Source organism: Carcharodon carcharias, chromosome 28, assembly GCF_017639515.1.
Source record: "Carcharodon carcharias isolate sCarCar2 chromosome 28, sCarCar2.pri, whole genome shotgun sequence".
Taxonomy (NCBI): domain Eukaryota; kingdom Metazoa; phylum Chordata; class Chondrichthyes; order Lamniformes; family Lamnidae; genus Carcharodon; species Carcharodon carcharias.
Window position 1 is genome coordinate 13,383,577 of NC_054494.1, and position 16,875 is coordinate 13,400,451.

At 42.5% G+C, this 16,875-nt stretch overlaps 1 protein-coding gene across 5 annotated transcripts in view; it reads left to right on the top strand.

Annotated features, from left to right (window-relative positions):
• bmpr1aa (bone morphogenetic protein receptor, type IAa) overlaps positions 1-16,875 on the top strand; it is a 270,009-nt gene that overhangs the window by 217,780 nt on the left and 35,354 nt on the right. The gene's annotated exons all lie outside the window — the stretch shown is intronic.

Here is a 16,875-nt window from a genome sequence, read left to right on the forward strand (position 1 = left end):
CATCTACCAACAGATCTGGGTGGACTACAAAAGCACTACTGGATCCTGCTCTTAGCTACTGAAACTGCTCACTATCCCACCACCACTGGAATTCAAAGATAACACCTGGCTTTGTTTTTCAACTGCAAACCGTCTTTTTAAACCCCTTTCTCCTGTCTCCTCTATCCTTACCTCCAACAGTGTAAATGTGAGGAGCTCATGGACTTCTTTGTCACTAAGATCAAGACCATCTGATCAGATATCTCTGCCATGTCCCTCCTTTTCATTAGCCCACTAGGTAAACTTGCTCTAAACTTTCCCCCTACTCCAGCCATGAATTTACATCCTTCTCTGGTTTCTCTCCTATTTCCCTTGATTCTCTCTTCGAGCTTATGTTCTCCATGCTAACCATCTCCTGCTCCATCCATCCTATTCTCACTGAACAGCTGATCAACCATTTGCCCTCTTGGACCCCATGTTAGCTGATATTGTTAACAGTTCTCTCTCTTCAGGTGTTGCCCCTCTCTCATTAAATCTGATGGCATCACCCCTCTCCTCAGCAAAACCACCTCTTGACCCTATGGTCCTTGCAAACTATCAACCCTACTCCAGCCTCCCTGTCCTCCTCAGAGTTCTTGAACATATTGGCTACCAAATCTGTAACTCCATGTTTGAATCCCTGCAATCAAGCTTCTGTCTTGAGCTTGGGAAATAAACTCAGACAGTTAACACAACAGTAAACTCAAACAGTAACAAAACAGCTCTTAACAATGTCACAAATGATGTTTATGTAACTGTGACAAAGATAATCTGTCCCTCCTCATCCTTTTTGATCTGCCTGCAGACTTGGACACGGGTGACCACACCATCCTCCTCCAAGGCCCTCTCCAATGTCGTCCAGCTGGGTAGGATTACACTCCCCTGGTTCCGTTCTTATTTATTTAACCATAGCCAGAGTATCACTTGCAATGGCTTCTCTTCCCACTCCAAACTGTTAACTCTGGTGCTCCCTAAGAATCTCCCTTTGGCCCCTCCTACTTCTCACATACATGCTGCCCGTCGGCAACATCATCTGAAAGCACAGTGTTGGTTTTCATGTACACTGATGACATGCAACACTTGCCTCATCACCACTTCCCTCTACTCCTTCACTGTTGCTAAATTATCAGGCTGCTTATTCAACATCATGTACTGGATGAGCAGAAACTTCCTCTAGTTAAATATTAGGAAGATTGAAATCATTGTTTTTGGTCCTCATCCCACGCTCCTTTGCCTGGCTGCCGACTCTATCCCTCTACCAGGGAAAAGTCTGAGACTAAACCAGACTGCTCATAACCTCCATATCATATTTGACCCCGGTATGAATTTCTGATCTCATATTTACCCCATCACTAAGACCTCCATAACATCACTGGACTTGGTTCTTGCCTCAGCTCAACTGCTGCTGAAACCCCCATTCATCCTTTTGTTAGCTCTAGGCTTGATTATTTCAATACACTCCTGGTTGACCTCCCTCTTTCTCCCTTTCGTAAAATTGAGGCAATTAAAATCTTGCTGTCCGTGCCCTGACTCACAGCAAGTCCCGTTCACCTATCTCCCCTGTGCTTGCTGACCTACATTCACTCCTCATCAATCATTGTCTTAATTTTAAAATATTCCTCCTTGTTTTCGAATCCCTCCATTGCTTCATCCCTCCCTTACTCTGTAATCTCCTCCAGCGTCAGAACACTCTTGAGATATTTGTGCTCATCTAATACTGGCTCCTTGAGCACCCCCCAATTTTAATCATTAAACCATTATTGACCATGTCTTCAGGTACCTAGGCCCTAAGCTCTAGAATTCTTCTCCGCCTCCCTACTTTGCTTTCCTCCTTTGAGACGCTCCCTACCTCTTTGCCCAAGCTTTTGGTTATCTGACCTAATGTCTCTTTATGGCTTAGTTTCATGTTCTGTTCTATAACATTCCTGTGAAGTGCTTTGAGATGCTTTATTGCATTATAAGTGCTAAGAAAATATAAATTGGTGCAAAAGCATTTTAAGAGTTACAAATATATTAATTACTAATTTCTGATTAATTGGAGCCATGTAGCAAGGTTGAGTCTTCAGTTACATAGTGGGTGAAATGCAGGATTTTGAGCAGCTGTCAGACAGATGGTTGAAAGCCAATGATCCAGGCTGTTGGTGGCAGTGATCCAGAGGATGCAGTAGGGGGAAGCGTTCTGGGGTGATTGGTAGACAGAAATCCTAAGGCAATCTGCCTTAGCCTAATGCTTCATTTGCCTGCGCACTGAATGTAAGCTGTTTTCAGCTCATGGGTAATGTCAGTTCCTGGAGATTTTGGACAGGACCCATAGGAGCACTGTGATTATCAGCCTCCAGTAGCTTAACAATGGAGACAAGAACGTGCTTGTCCAATCTACCAGGTGTTTTTGTGGTTAGGATTCATTTCTGTGCTTTAGCTTTTAGCGGTTGCAGCAGAGTGGGGGCAAGCTGAGTAGCGAGGATGACCAGAGTGGAGTCAGTGTCCAGATGTAAAACGGTGAAGAAGCAAGACTTTTTGAATGCAGCAGCCATAAATTAGTGAGGTTTGAAGACAAAGGAGATGTTGGTAACTGAGGCTGTGGTGCTGTTAGCTGAGGCAGCATCCTACAAATGGAAATAGAATCAAAGATCAGAGTTGGCAGCAGAAAGGGATCAGAACTGAGGTGGGTGATGTCCCAGAGAGAGTAGGGGTAGTGGGGCCTGAGAGCAAAGATTAAGTAGAACTGAGAAGCAAACAAGAAGATTTGCATTCAGAAACTAACCTTTTTTTTAACTTCAAGAAAGATTGCTATTCCTTCTCTCTATCTTCACAAATTAGCAAACATTTTAGAATGTCCTCTGCCCCAAGAAGTAGAAGGCATTCTTATAATTACTATACAAGTTCACTTGCATTGCTTCAGTGTTTTTCAACCTGAAGCAGAGTTACAAAGCCAGATGCACAAACAATGCTAAACATTTAATGACCCAGAAAAATAGCTCTCAAAATGGGATTTTTATTCTGGCAAGGCAATCATAATTGGTGTGTCTATGTTGGGGCATAAGGACAGTAACAGTGGTGTTTCTCTGACAAATGAATGGAGCTAGTTGCCTGTTCTGCTGGAGTTCTACTGGTGCTATCCCCAAATGCATCTTTAGCTTTTTGGGCTGTCAAAAGTGATGGCAGGCAACCAAAAAGATAAGATAATTCTCTGATCAAGTTTGTGATCGTGTGCTTGACTGACCATGTGTGAACTAGCATGACAGGCTGTGATGGTAATAAAGGACCACTTGTACATTGTTAACATTGTGCTTCTGCTTGTTGAACAGGGATGTCTGCATAGTTGGTGCTTGCCAAATGATTGGGTTCAATGACTTTACTGAGGTGGTATCATTAGTAGGGCTAGATTTGCCTGTCAGGAGTTTAATTAAAAATGAGATATGCTGACAGTTCAGCCAAGTTACTCTGAGGGAAATACAATTTATTATTACAGTAAATATGTCATGCTAAAATTAATAGCTTCTTGTACAAATTCTGTGGGCATAAAGTTTAGTATCTGGCCCCATTTAAGCACTTTAATTGGCTCAGTTGTTAATGAATCACCATAATTTCACAATCCACACCTTTCACATTCAGTTCTCTTTTTAAAAATAAACATGCTATTTCCCATTTCAGATCAGTTTGTAACTTTGCATTTTTAATAATTTTGTCTTGCCCTCAATTTTGGGTGCTATAGATATGTTATAGTTGAAAAGCATATTTCTTCTGTGGCGAGGAGTAAGTTTGAGTGCAAGCGACAGTATAATGCTGTGGACTTGGGCATCATCCTGTGCCATAAAATACTTCTATATATATTTTGATTTGAATATCACACAAAACAGATCATTCCATTTGGATTTTTAAAATTGAAGCCACATTTGCTGTTTACATGAGATTTCCTTTTGTTTCTTTGTCTTGTGAGCTCATCGTTGTAGCAAGTATTCAGTTATGTCTGGAGACAAAGCTTGTTTATGGCAACCAAGTTGGCCTGGGAGACATTTGATAGCGTGCAGTGCTTTGTGATGCGGGAATGTCAGAAAGATATAATAATTTTCATAATGTTATTGGAATTTATTGTAAAGCAGAGCAATAGTGGGGTCTGTGCCTATGTCTGTGTATGTGACTTAATTGAATTAAAGGCAGCAGTTCTGAAAGCTTTGATCCATCAAGATAAGTTAAGTTTGAAATGTTAAGTAGGTGAACATGCGGAAGTTTTAGAATGCAAGTTGTAAAGGGAACATTTGCATTTTTAAATAAACCAGCCAGCTTGAACTCAGAAGAGGGGGGTGAAATGTTTCACGTAGAAAGGAGAAGTAAAGAACCAGTATGTTTATTTTCCCAAAGATTTACTGGTAAAATTCCATCCAGTACAGCTACAACACTGGCATCTACCCGGCTATGTGGAAAATTGCCCAGGTATGTCCTGTACACAAAAAACAGGACAAATCCAACCTGGCAGTTACCGCCCCATCAGTCTACTCTTGATCATCAGTAAAGCAATGGAAGGGGTCATCAACAGAGCTATCAAGTGGCACTTGCTTAGCAATAATCTGCTCACTTACGCCTAGTTTGAGTTCCGCCAGGGCCACTCAGCTCCTGACCTCATTACAGCCTTGGTTCAAACATGGACAAAAGAGCTGAACAAAAGAGGTGAGGTGAAAGTGACTGCCCTTGACATCAAGGCAGCATTTGACCGAGTGTGGAATCAAGGAGCCCTAGCAAAACTGGAGTCAGTGAGATTCAGGGTGGAAACTCTCCATTGTTTGGAGTCACACCTAGCAGAAAGGAAGATGGTTGTGGTTGTTGGAGGTCACTCATCTCAGCTCCAGGACATCACTGCAGGAGTTCCTCAGGGTAGTATCCTCAGCCCAACCATCTTCAACTGCTTCATCAATGACCTTCCATCAGAAGGTCAGAAGTGGGAATGTTCGCTGATGATTGCACAATGTTCAGCACTATTCGCGACGACTCAGATACTGAAGCAGTCCATGTCCAAATGCAGCAAGACCTGGACAATATGCGGGCTTGGGCTGACAAGTGGCAAGTAACATTTGTGCCACACAGGTGTTTGGCAATGACCATCTCCAACAAGAGAGAATCCAACCATCGCCCCTTAATGTTCAATGGCATTACCATCACTGAATTCCTCACTATCAACATCCTTGGGGTTACCATTGACAAGAAACTGAATTGGACTAGCCATATAAATACTGTGGCTACAAGAGCAGGTCAGAGGCTAGGAATCGTGCAACGAGTAAGTCATCTGCTGACTCCCCAAAGCTTGTCCATCATCTACAAGGCACAAGTCAGGAGTGTGATGGAATACTCCTCACTTGCCTGGATGAGTGCAGCTCCCACCACACTCAAGAAGCTTGACGCCATCCAGAACAAAGCAGCCCGCTTGATTAGCACCACATCCACAAACATTCACTCCCTCCACCACCTACACAGTGGCAGCAGTGTGTACCACCTACAAGGTGCACTGCAGGAATTCACTAAGGCCCTTTCGACAGCATCTTCCAAACCCACGACCACTACCATCTAGAAGGACAAGGGCAGCTGATAGATGGGGGCACACCACCTAGAAATTCCCCTCCAGGTCACTCACCATCCTCACTTGGAAATATATCGCCGTTCCTTCACTGTCGCTGGGTCAAAATCCTGGAACTCCCTTCCTAACAGCACTGTGGGTGTACCTACACCACATGGACTGCTGCGGTTCAAGAAGGCAGCTCACTACCACCTTCTCAAGGGCAAGTAGGGATGGGCAATAAATGCTGGCCTAGCCAGTGATGCCACATACCACGAATGAATAAGAAAGAATTGGTACTATGACAGACTTATTATTCGAGAGGTAAAGTCCAAAGGCATAGCAAAATAATGTATATTTGCATTCAAAGGGGAAATTTGTGTAAAAGGGATGAGGTTGTGTGCAGAAAAGAAGGAATTCTAAGATCTAACAAGTGTGAAAAGCCTCCAGCATCTAAGCCTCAAGCTACTGTCTGCAAAGAACTGAAGCTGAGAAAACTCAATTTGAATTCGACTATCCAGGGTGTGTACTTTGCCTGGGTCTGATTAAAATTTGTGTGTCTTACTGTTGCCTTAACTAAAGTGTAACTGGGAATTAGATTAACTAGGAGAGTTAGAAGTTATCATAGTAGTAATTTGTAGACCTATGTATGTGCTTCAAATCATTTCTTCTATTAATAAAGGTTTAATTTAGTTTTGTAAGAAGCCTATAAGATTCAGTGGCCTTATTACCACTGAATTCGAAGGCCACATCTCAAAATACATACAAATTGCAAATCATTGTGGCAGCTGCTTCAAGTTTCCCTCTGGGATTTGAGCAGCTCAGCATTTACCATCAGCTGTGCCATAACAGGAAACATACACCCAAGTGAGCTAACCTTGCACCATATTGCAAGGTCAGATCACTTAAGTACTTCTTAAGCATGTCATCTTGAACAATTTGCTGGTAAATTCCAAAACAATTTGTGAAAGGTTCACATTCAATGTATTTTCTTTAGTTTTTCTTTAATCCTTTTGAAGCACCAATTCCTTATGGGAGTTCAGTGACTGGGACATTGCTCAAATATTCAATTACACTTGTCTCACTGTCATCTTCCAAGTCAGAAGGTCATGGGTTCAAGTCACACTCCAGAGACTTAAACATGTAATCTAGGCTGCCACTCCAGTGCACTACTGCAGGATTGTTGCATTGTTGAAGGCATTGTCTTTAAGAGGAAAGATAAACTAAGACCCTGCCCTGTCTGCCCCTTCAGTTGGCCATTATACATCCAGGTATATGTAAAAGAAGAGCAGGGGTTCTCCCAGTTTCCTGACCAGCATTTATCTCTCATCTGACAGCTAAAACAAATGATCTGATACTTATTTCATTTCTGTGTTTGGCATGCTGCTCTGTGCAAATTGGGTGCTGCATTTTCTACCTAAACAGTGACTACACTCTGAAGTACTCCATTGGTTTTTGAAGGATTTGGGCCACTGACATCATGTAAGCTGTTACTTAAATGCAAGTCTTTCTTTAAATCACATTATGCACGGTCCCCCAGCTTAAATATACATATGGGCCAAAAGACACTGCTCGTGGTACTTTTCCAGTGCTTTGAGCTGCCTGCTGTAGGTTGTTCAAGTCTCCGAAGTTTATAGGAGCGCAGGAATCACTGCTGCCTAGTAAACCATGACCCTAGTCTCGTGTTTGGGATCCCTGTCGTCAAATACTCTTTTTCTCAGTCGGCCAAAGTGGCACATTGGAGGCAATGAATTTTGTCGTCTATGTCTGTTTTCATCGAGAGGTAGCACCCAAGATACAGAAAATGGTCCACATTTTCCAGGATTTTGCTTTTGATCAAGTAATAATTCATATTGATTACCAGGCTGATAGAAATAATAGCTTAAGCATTTTCAAAGCATTTACCTGCTGTGAAATATAACATTTTGGTCTGAACGTGGGGGGATTGTCTTGATCAGGTCTAGGTTTTTATATGGTTTATGACTAATTATGAATCTAAAACATGAGATATAATATGGTCATCCCAGAAATACCCATAGTAAAATCACATTTGGAGAATTATGTTTAGTTTGGGGCTGCAAGCTTTATGAAGCAAATTGAGGAAATGTGGAGTGTCACTAGGATGTTGCCTAATATGAGGGATACATATCTAAAGAAAGATTTGAAGAATTGATACGGTTTTCATTAATATAGGGGATTATGGGCACTGGGTAGTCGTTCAAAAGTTATGAATTAATTGGACAGACTGTTTCCAGTAACTGAGTCTAGAAGGCAGGGACATAGATATAAGATTAAATATGAGGTTTATGCCAAAAAGCAGGAGAAATTATTTTACATAGAGGATTGTGAAACAATGGTGTGCACAACTGGACTTTGTGATTGAAGTAGAGACCATTCAGACTTTTCTTAAAAGTTTGGATTTGTGCTAGAAGGAAAAGGAAATGGGACTAGATTAGGAATTTGGGATTAGTTCTGCAGCTTTATGGAGGATAAATGCTTGGGTTGAACAGACTGCTTTCCTGTTATAATTTCTAGGCAATGCTACAGTTTTTTCTCATTTTATGTTCACTTGTTCAGTTCCATATCACAGTGATGAAAACAGAAATTTCATGCTGCCTTTTAAATTTAAATTACCAGAGGAAGTTAAATGCAGTATTGATTTTTGCTGTCAATTTTACTCATTTCTATTTAGATATGTCCTTGCAATTAATTTGATTTGTAGTTTAACCTGTAAAACGTGATCATTGTGTTTTTCTCACTGTCAGAGATCTCAGGAGTGTATATCTGGCATTCTGAACATCTACCCAGCGTGTAAACTGAGTTCTGAAAATTCTTAACCCTATGTGATGCTAACCAATTCACTGTGTATGTAATGTTGGCAAGTTTTAGTTTATACAAGATAAGAGTGCTTTTGGAAACCATATTTTGGGTATGAACAAATTCTCTGGGATAAAGGCAAATTGTAACCAAACATTCAGAAAACTCTGTTGCTTTGTAAACAAAAAGTATACCAGATCATCTGATCAAGACAATACTGCTTAAAATTGTTTTCCTATGTAAAAGGATTGCCTGTTGCAAAGCTTTCTCTTGAGCAAAAACATTACGTTCAGGGCAATTTGCATCTCAGAAAATTCATTCAGTTCACCATCTTGACAGGGTCCTAACACATCACTATCATAAATTTGTAAACTTATAAATTAACAGTTCAGCAAATTTTATAATGTTAATTATCACTTGACCAATCCTTCACTCTTTCATAAGAGTGTCATATATAGATATAGATATGACTACACAGAGGATACAATATACATAAGTATGTAATTGAACGGTGGCTCTTTTCTATTTTGGTGCTGATCAGGAACTAGTAAAACAGCGCAGTGACAAGCCAAACTGAGAGTTTGGCATGAGCCCGGCCTTCGATACAATTGAGCCATCAGTGAAAACCTGTCAGTTTTGGCAGGTAATATGATACCTTTGACCTGTGCTGGTAACATATTTCTAATTAGAACGTTTATATCTTGAGAGGCCTAAGATTTTAGCCACAAACTTATATAGGTTTCTAAATAAATAGACCTTTACCTTTAAAGTAGCTTAGCTTTTTTAGTTTTTAATGTTTTTGTTGGAATTCTAGAGGATTTTTCAACATGTTCAGAAATTTAAAATCAAATCACAGTATGCTAGTTGAATGAGAAACAGCAACCGATGCTTAATAAAAAGAATTTACTAGCACAAAATGATCACAGACCTGCACCTGTGTCAAACCAGACTTGAAGCTTAAAGTGGCTGAATATTTTTTTGATAGCTTCTCCATGTATTCCAGTTGTTTGACCAATGCCATATCTGTCCCTAGTTGGTCCAAATCCATACAATAGGGATAATGGAAGCTTTCTTAAACCTCTCAGCAATGTGTCTAGTTTACCACATGACTAGACAATCTGATCTCCGCCAGACAACAGGAGATTCAAGCTCCAGCTCTTACTTCCCTGTTAGGAAGCAATTAAACTCATTAGCAGGTCATGGCAAGTGTGACACTGAGCCACATAAGGAGATATTAGATCAGACGACCAAAAAGCTTGGTCAAAGAGGTATGTTTTAAGAAATGTCCTACTGGAGGAAAGTGAGGTGGAGAGGCAGAGGAATTCCAGAGCTTTGGATCGAAACAACTGAAGGCACGGCCACCAATCATGGAGCAATTATAATTGGGAATACACAAGAGAAACTCGTCAAAACAATCAATATATAATTTTGAAATCATCTCATTCCAATATGGGCGATGATTCATTACATGAAAAGTGAATGCTGCCCTATTTCTGACCTTGACAAGATTTACAGCCAATTGCTATTTTAAAGTGCTCACCCAGTTACCATTTCCAAAATGGAGATGGATGCAACCACATTACCTCCAGTAATGTTTAGGAACATGGGAATTAGGAACAGGAGTAGGCCCTTCGAGCCTGCTCCACCGTTCTATTAAGATCGTGGCTGATCTGCTTGTGGTCTCAACTCCACTTTCCTGTCTGCTCCCCGTAACCCTTGACTCCATTGTCTATTAAAAATCTGTCTAACCCAGCCTTGAATAAATTCAATGACCTAGCCTCTACTGCTTTCTGGGGAAAGAGAATTCCACAGACCAACAACCCCCTGAGAGAAAGAAAAAATCCTCAGCTTTGTCTTAAAAGGAAGATGTCTTATTTTTAAACTGTGTGATTTAGAAGGCCTTCTCAAGGGCAAGTCAGGATGGCAACAAATGCTGGCCTTGCCACATTACATGCCACATTACATTAAAGAAAAAAAAATTTAGAAGGCCTGAGCTTTCTTGATCCCTGACTCTGGCTGAGAGCCCTACAGGAAGTGATGGTTCTGATTTAACAATGAAAGGAAGCATTTAATTCATAATTAACTTATCCCATGTCCTGCCTCTCAATAACCTAGAGAGTTATGACTGCACGTGCAGTTTTTAAACTTCATGCAGTAATTTCAGGAGCTTCAGAAAACAATGCTCTGAAATGCTTCATTGAATGGATGCATTTTACTGATATCTGTAAAGTTACTGATTGTGTGTGTCTGGTGCAGATATATAATATTTCAGAAGTTGTGAGATTGAAGGGTGTTAGTGGAGCAAAAAAACAATCGGCATACAGCAAGGCCAAATTAGTGACAAAGTTTGCATTTATTTTCCTTGCCTGTTTTAACACATCAAAAACTTTATGTAGCTTTTATAACAGGCAAATTTGAAGGAAATTAAGCTTTATTCCTCAAATAATATTGAACCCATCAGATTTAAATCCACCTTTTCAAATCAGGAGAAAACCATTCCAATTAGAGTTTCATATTGTATAACTTTTGTTTAAGTCATGGGGAAGAATTTTCTCCCCGTCGGGGGGGTTGAAGTTCAGGAGCGGGTGTGTGTGGGTGAACCTCCAATTGCCGCCGTTTTACATGGTTCGGCTAATTAAGGCCCACCTAGCGTGATGTCCGCCAGGAAGCGCTATGCGCTCCCTGTGCAAGCAGGGTGGGGGATTCCCTAAGCTGGGAGTGCACTCTTTTATGCATCCCTCTGTCACATGAGTTGGGACATGTCCATCACTTTCAAGTAAAATTTTATTAAATTTTTAAAAACCCACCCGTGGATGAGGTTTCATGCTTTCCCTGAAGCCCGCCAGGGCTCCCGGCTTGCCTGCCAACCTTAAGGTTGGACGGGTAGGCCCATTAACTAGTCTAATTACTTTTTAACTGGTCTCAATTGGCCGTTAACATGTCAGCAGGTGCACAGCTGATGCTGCTGCACCCCTGCCGACCTGAAAATTGAAGTGACGCGGGGTGACATCGGGAGTTCTGCCCGACATCATCCAGCGTCATTTTACGCATCGGTGAGCGGCCCCCCCACCCCACTCACCGATCTCAATATCCTGCCCACAGGGCCAGACTTTAGACAAAAGTTGTGTCTGTATACCTAGACCTGTGTTTACATGAGGACTGCTATCGCTTTTGCCAGAGTGAGAAGTTTTGATTCTGTTTAAGTCACTGATGAACAACTAACCAGAACTGAAATCGCCATCCAAGGTGGGGCTCAAAGCCATGGCCCTGGGATTAAGAGACCCATTATCTACCAGTTGAGTTGGCTGGGCTGTTCAACAGGTTGATGTGATGAATCAAATGTGTGGGTGAAGAGAGTTAGCATGCTTTCCGCTTTTGTGTGCTAGTTTGCTTCTCATTTTCAGCCTGCACCACTGACTAACAACAATTCCCCTCCAGGTCACTCACCATCCTCACTTGGAAATATATCGCCGTTCCTTCACTGTCGCTGGGTCAAAATCCTGGAACTCCCTTCCTAACAGCACTGTGGGTGTACCTACACCACATGGACTGCTGCGGTTCAAGAAGGCAGCTCACCACCACCTTCTCAAGGGCAAGTAGGGATGGGCAATTAATGCTGGCCTAGCCAGTGATGCCACATACCACGAATGAATAAGAAAGAATTGGTACTATGAGAGACTTATTATTCGAGAGGTAAAGTCCAAAGGCATAGCAAAATAATGTGTAAGTCTCTCCCTGTCAGTACGTAGCATCTCCATCAACACATCCTCAGCTGTGCCTCCGCCTGGTGACACACGGAAACTGGGTTCCTCACAGACCAGGCTCAAGCTTCAGAGGAACTCGAAGGAGGTTTGGCCCACAGACATGGAATGTGCAGGCCCACCGGCATGTGCATACACCCTGACACTCATGAACCAAACTCTCAGCTAAGGGCAAATAGCTCCACTGCCTTGTACCTTGAAGTTGAAGGCTAAGGGAGTAAACCCTGATAAAAATCTGGAGTGGATCCCGAAAGGGGACTGATGCCTAAATATGTTATCTTTCCCGCTACCCCGAAACGAAGCCAGTGCCAAATGTAGTGTCTTCCATTCCTTTGGACTCAACTGGGGTAGACAGTCAGGCCCTAACATTTGAACAGCCCAGGGTCTGCATAAATTTTGCCCAAGCTTGTGCCCTGGAGAAGGCACTTTAGTTTCGCTGCAGAGTGTTAACACAACACAGGAGACAGTAGTTACAAGTGATAAGCCCAATTCGATTGGCTTAAAGAACGGGTGCTACGGGCTGCCTCTGATGGTGGGAGGGACCATCATGTCCCACTGGTCTGCCACTGCCCGTCTCAAGTTAGTCAGCTCCTGCTTAGTAAGATGCTGACCCACCACAGTCCATCAGCTTCAATGGTGCTTGGGGCTGAGAGTCTCTGCTCAGCAAGTGGGCGGAGTCAATTGCACCAGGTGAACAAGCAATGAATGATGAGGAAGAGGTTGACAACTCATCTATTGGCAAGCTAGAATATCAGGACCATGTACATTGGCCTGACAGCTGACTTGCAGCTAATCGATAATGCGCGCAAGACAGCTGTGATTCACATGGAACTTGAATGGCTGAACATTGACATTACTTCTCTACAGGAGACCAGGCTTGCGGAGAATGGATCACTGAAAGGAAAACATTACACGTGCATCTGGCAGGGTAAGCGTTCAGAGAAAACGCTTAAGCAAGGTGTCGGTTTCACCTTAAGGAGCTTAGTACCCTTGTTGATGGAATCTCCCACAAATGGTTCAGAACGTGTTCACTCCATCTATTTCTCAACTCAAGCAGGGCCAGCTAACTTCATGAGTATCTGTGCTCCACTGCAGAGGCGAAAGATCAGTTTTGTGAGGAGCTTGACACTGCTATCAGCAGAATCCCTAAGTCAGACATCTTTATGTACTGGGGCATTTCAACACAGAAGTGGGCACAGACCATGAGGCATGGCCCTCCTGCTTCGACATCATGGCCTGAGAAAGATGAATGAGAACAGAAAGAGATTACTTGAGCCTTTCTGCTACCATGAGTTTTGTATAACTAACAGCTCCTTTCAGAACAAACCATGTGACATGGTGTCCTGGAGGCATCCAAGATCAGGGCATTGGCTCCAGTTAGATCTGATCATCACGAGACATGACTCTGAGAAACATTCTCAACACATGCAGCCACAAGAGCGCTGACTGATACAGATCACTCCCTGCCATGCACCAGTGTTAGGATGCAGTTCTTGAGGTTTTTTTCATTCAAAAGTAGAAAATCCATCCTCATATCAACGTCAGCTATACTGCCTACCCAGATAAAAGCCAACAGTTCCTCAACTCGATTGAATAGGCCCTTTCCGACATTCCCCCACACAGTGCAGAAGTGAAATGGAACATACTTCAAGCTACCGTTTATAATACCACACTCTCAACGTATGAGAAGCAAGAGTGGAGAAGCGCTGACTGGTTCAAGGCTAACATCGTTATGATGAACCTGTCATTAAACCTAAGCAGTCCACTCTCATTAATTACAAGAGACATTCAAGCTACAAGACTCTGAATGCACTAAGAGCTGCTTGAAGTAAAGTCCAACAGACTGCTAGGCAATGTGCCAATAATGATTGGTTACAACTTTGCCAGAGTATCCAGATACCCTTCAACACAGGGAATGCTAGGGACCTGTTTGAAAGGATCAAAAAGGCAACGGAGGTCAAACAGCAAATAAACGGATCCATTGAAAACAAAGACAGGGGAGGTCATCAATGACTGCAGTAAACATTTGGAGAGATGGGCGGAACCCTACCTTGAGTTGTATTCTAGGGAGAACACTTGTCAACAAGGAAGCTATAGATAGGAGGCAGTGGCATAGTGCTATAGTTATTGGACTACTATCCAGAGATACAGGGCAATGCACTGGGAACGAATCCCACCAGTTTAATGATGGCCATGAAACCATTGTTGATTATTGTAAAAACCCATCTGGTTTGCTTTTTTAGGGAAGGAAATATGCTGTCCTTACCTGGCCTACATGTGACTCCAGGTGCACAGCAATGTGGTTGACTTTTAAATGCCATCTGAAATGGCCTAGCAAGCCACTCAGTTCTCAAGGGCATTTAGGGATGGGCAATAAATGCTGGCCTAGCCAGTGATGCCTCCATCCCATAGAAAACCTGTCTGATGTGGCAGAGCTGGATATCAAACCCTCGTGGAGTAGCTTAGCAAAACTATTGACTTGCTCGTGCCAGGTGCTGATGCTATACCGCCTGAATTCATCAAGCATGGGAAACTGACACTCCTGTAGTATCTGCACGAACTTCTCTGTTACAGCTGGAGGAAGGAAGCAGTGCTCCCAGGACAAGCGTGATGCAAAAATTGTGACCCTGTACAAGAATAAGGGCAATCTCAGTGATTGCAACAACTATTGAGCATCATGGGAAAAATATTTATCCATGTTGCCCTTGTCAGACTGTAGACCCTGGCTGAACGCATCTACCCAGAATCCCAGTGTGGTTTCAGAACTGGAAGATTTACAATTGATATGATCTCTTCAATCTGGCAGCTGAAAGAGAAATGCCAAGAACAAAGGAGACCACAGTATATTGCCTTCATTGATCTCACCAAGGCATTCGACTTTGTGAGCAGAGGCAGTCTATTTAAGCTGCTGAAGAAATTTGGCTGCCCAGTGAAGTTGCTTAATGTGATCTCTTCTTTCTGTGGCCATACGATGGGTAAGGTCAGTTATGACGAGGAAACATCGGAACCCTTTGATGCCAAACATGGGCAGAGAGGTCAAACATGGTTGTGTTCTGGAACCAATGCTCTGGCATATTCTTCTCTTTGCTGCTGTCATATGCCATCAGGTCATCTCAGAAGGTGTCTACTTAGAACTGACGAAAAGCTGTTCAGCCTTGCTGACCTGAGATCCAAGGCAAAGGTGTGCCAAGTCCTCATCAGAGAGTTGCTCTAGTCTGATGATACTGCACTAGCATTCCATATCAAGGAATACCTGCAGCGGCAAATGGACTGACTCGCATCTGTAAAGAATTTGGTTTGACCATCAGGAAGACAAATGTCATAGTCTAGGATGTTGCCATACCGCCATCTATCAACAATGACAATGTGATGCTGGAGGATTTTGATAACTTCACATATCTGGGTACCACAATCACCAGCAATCTGTAACTTGAAGCTGAAATCAACACTTACATCACAAAAACTGCAGCTGTTATGTGCAAGCTGAGTAAATGTGTGTGGAACAACAACCTGATTTGAGAACGCCAAACTGCGAATCAACAAATCCTGTGTCCTCAGGGCATTCCTGTACAGTGGTGAGACCTGGACTCCATATGCTAGGCAGAAGAAAAGGCTGAACAGTTTTTGCTTTCACTGCCTCAGACGCAACTGGCAGGACAAGGTCACCATGACTCAGAGGTCCTGGAGCTTGCTAATTCCATCAGCATACAGTCATTGCTAAGCCAGCGACATCTGCACTAGCTCAGCAGCGCTCATTGGATGGATGACAGCCATATACGCAAAGACTTCCTGTATGGTGAATTAGCACTGGGTCACAACCTCCTGAGCATCCATGCCTCCACTACAAGGACACCTGTTATCACAATGTGAAGATGATGGACATTGGCACTGACAATGGGGAGACAATTGCTGACTGCTGAAACCTCTGGAGGCTAATTATTTGGAAGGGTGTTTGAAGAGGCAAACAGAAGCAAAAAGCTCAGCTGGCCAAGAAGAGGGCCTAGAGAAAAAGAGGCCAGCAAATCGTGCATCTTCTCTGCCCAGTGTCTTCCTCTTCAACAAATGCCGCAGAGACTGCCATGCCAGAGTGGGTCTTCTGAGCCACACCACACGACGCTTAACACAATGACTCAAACCAGTGAAAAAGGCTGACACCAATAACCAGATATCCTGTATTTAAATAAGTTCTGTTGCAATAAATGTACTAGTTTCACCGCAAATGTTTCATTGATCTTTGCTGGTATATATTTCAAAGGCTGTTTTGAACAGTTTGGAAAGCTAATTTTGAAGTCTTAAATTTTTCTTGAGCATGAGGACATTGAGTTGTGTTTAGAACTTAGAAAAAGGACAAATGCAAAGGAAGCAATTGAATGTCTTTTTATTCTTGCCACTTAGCTTTTCTATGTATTTATTCTCTGAATCACATTGACAGCATTCATTGCCCATCCCTAATTACCATGAGGTCAGTAAGAGTTAACCACATAATACGGATCAGAGTCATCTAGGCCAGAATGGAAGAAGAGGCATGCTCTGTATTGAGTCCTTTTTAAAATATTAATCTAGCAACTTCCAAGATCATTTTCTGCTGTAAACCCATAAAATTTTTGAATTTATTTCCCAACTTGCCAAGGATTTGAACTCTTGAAGTCTGGGTTGTTAGTCCAGTGGCTTATTTAGTGTATTGATAACAATGCACTAAAGGAAAATATGGCATCAGCCTGTACAGTCTGA